The sequence below is a fragment of the Cebus imitator genome, unplaced genomic scaffold (genome assembly GCF_001604975.1).
Source record: "Cebus imitator isolate Cc_AM_T3 unplaced genomic scaffold, Cebus_imitator-1.0 Scaffold28, whole genome shotgun sequence".
Classification (NCBI taxonomy): domain Eukaryota; kingdom Metazoa; phylum Chordata; class Mammalia; order Primates; family Cebidae; genus Cebus; species Cebus imitator.
The window spans coordinates 10,313,519-10,315,827 of NW_016107343.1; the positions used below are offsets into that span (position 1 = coordinate 10,313,519).

General features: G+C 43.7%; 1 long non-coding RNA gene and 1 other non-coding gene across 2 annotated transcripts in view; both read left to right on the plus strand.

Moving 5' to 3' along the window:
- The window catches only part of LOC119470349, a 9,578-nt gene extending 8,806 nt beyond the window's left edge, over window positions 1-772 (plus strand). The window contains exon 3 of the long non-coding RNA XR_005199243.1: window positions 572-772. This is a non-coding gene — a long non-coding RNA (uncharacterized LOC119470349). The remainder of the gene's footprint in view (window positions 1-571) is intronic.
- On the plus strand, window positions 573-763 carry LOC119470384. Its single transcript, XR_005199273.1, has one exon. It is a non-coding gene; the product is annotated as a U2 spliceosomal RNA (small nuclear RNA).
- Window positions 773-2,309: the final 1,537 nt, after the last annotated feature.

A 2,309-nucleotide genomic window follows, 5' to 3' on the forward strand; every position in this document is an offset into this window, starting at 1 on the left:
AACAAGAGCAAAACTCCGTCTCAAAAAAAAAAAAAAAAAAAAAGATCAACTGTTGTCAGGGATTCCGTGGAGGACCAGGAAGAGCGGGATGAATAGGTGAGCCACGGGATTACTAGGGCAGTGAAACGACTTATTCTGTATGACACTGCAATGGTAGACACGTGGCAGGTACCTTCCACAGACCCCCTCGCCTTCGCCCCTAGTCTCTTTCGGTTCCGTCTTTTCGCTCGGTTGAGACAAAGAAGGAAGTTGCTCCCAGTGAAGCCCCGGCTCTCCAAGCGGAGGCGGCCCCGGGGACAGAGAGTCAACCGCGGAGGTCACGCCCCCTGGGAAAGGGCGGGGCATGCAAATTTGAAATGAAAGCCCGGGAACGACAGAACAATCTCGGGTGTAAGATTTCCCTTTTCAACGTGGAGAATAAGAAATCGGCCCGAGTGTGTAATGGCACCAATAGTGGTGTGGAAGAGACCAAGGTAATGAGGGGAATGAGGCAAAGAGAAAGGCTGGAGCTCTCACCGCGACTTGAATGTGGATGAGAGTGGGACGGTGACTGCGGGGGCGATTGCGACAGCATCGCTTCTCGGCCTTTTGGCTAAGATCAAGTGTAGTATCTGTTCTTATCAGTTTAATATCTGATACGTCCTCTATCCGAGGACAATGTATTAAATGCATTTTTGGAGTTAGGAGATGGAATAGGAGCTTGCTCCATCCACTCCACGCATCGACCTGGTATTGCAGTACTTCCAGGAACGGTGCACCCCCTCGGGGGTTACAACATGTTTACAAGAATAGAACCAAAAATACCGAAAGGTAGTTTGTTTACATTTGCCATCTGAAATGCTATGGTTTTGGAGAGGCTTTTAAGGTTTTTTTATTTGGGAGAGTCTGGGCCTTTGAAAATACTTGGATTATTATTTAATCGTTAAGAGGTAGTGACTATTAAGAAATAGAGTTCACCATGTTACCCAGTCTAGGATTTTAACTTTTTTCTCCTAATTTAAAAAATTTGAGTTCCGGGATACAGGTGCGGAACGTGCAGGTTTATTGCATAGGTGTGTCTGTGCCATGGTAGTTTGCGGCGCCTATCAACCAGTCATCTATATTTGAAGCCCCACCTGCATTGTGTCTTTGGCCTAATGCAGTCTCTCCCCTAGCCCCCCACCTCGCTTCACCCCTTGGTGTTCCCCTCATTGTTCAACTCACATTGTGGGTGAGAGCCTGCGGTGTTTGGTTTTCTGTTCCTGTGTCTGTTTGCTGGGAATGATGGCTTCCAACTTCATCCGTGTTCCTGCAGGAAACATAAACTCAATCTTTTTTATTGCTGCGTGGTCATTCGATGGTGTTATATGAGCCACATTTTCTTGGTCCAGCCTATCATTGATGTGCATTCGAGTTGGTTACAAGTCTTTGCTAGTCTATTTTTTAAAATCACCCCTCCCCCAAGTCTTTGCTATTCTAAATAGTACCTCAATAAACATACGTGTCCATGTATTAAAAAAAAAAAAAAGTTCAGATTTTGAAGCATTTTAGATTTCAGATTAGGCATAATAAACTCATACTGATCCATGCTACAAGGTGGATGAACGTTGGAAACATTCTGCCAAGTAAAAGAAACCAGACATTAAAGGTTACATATTATATAATTCAATCTATATGAAATGTCTACTATAAGCAAATCTATAGAAACAGAAGCTAAGTTATTGTTTGCCTGGGGGTGGGGAAGAGAATAATGGAGAGTGATTACTGATGTGTATGGGATTTCTTTTGGAATAATGAACATGTTCTAGGATTTAATAGTGTTAATGGTTGCACAATTCTGTGTACACATAGAACTAAAACTACCAAACCGTATACTTTAAAATCGTGAATTTTGGCCAGGTGTCGTGGCTCACAGCTGTAATAGCAGCACTTTGAGAAGCTGTGTGGAAGGATTGCTTGAGATCAGGAGTTCAAGACCAGCCTGGGCACCATGGCGAGACCTCATCTCTATCGAAAATGGAAATAAATTACCTGGGTGAGGGGGCTCATGCCTGTAGTCCCAGCTACTGGGGAGGCGAGGTGGGAGGATTGCTTGAGCCCAGAAGATCAAGGCTGCAGTGAGCCACACTCATGCCAGTGCAACAGAGTGAGCCCCTGTCTTTAAAAATAATAAAAATAAATTTTATAGTATGTGACTTATAACAAAAAACTGGATGAGACAGAAATCAGGTCAAATCTGGCTCTGAATTCTCATCTCACTAGGCTAGTGGGCATTCAATCTCGGAGATTTTTTTTTTTTTTCTTCAGTTTTTGAATACGTCTCTAGGCTT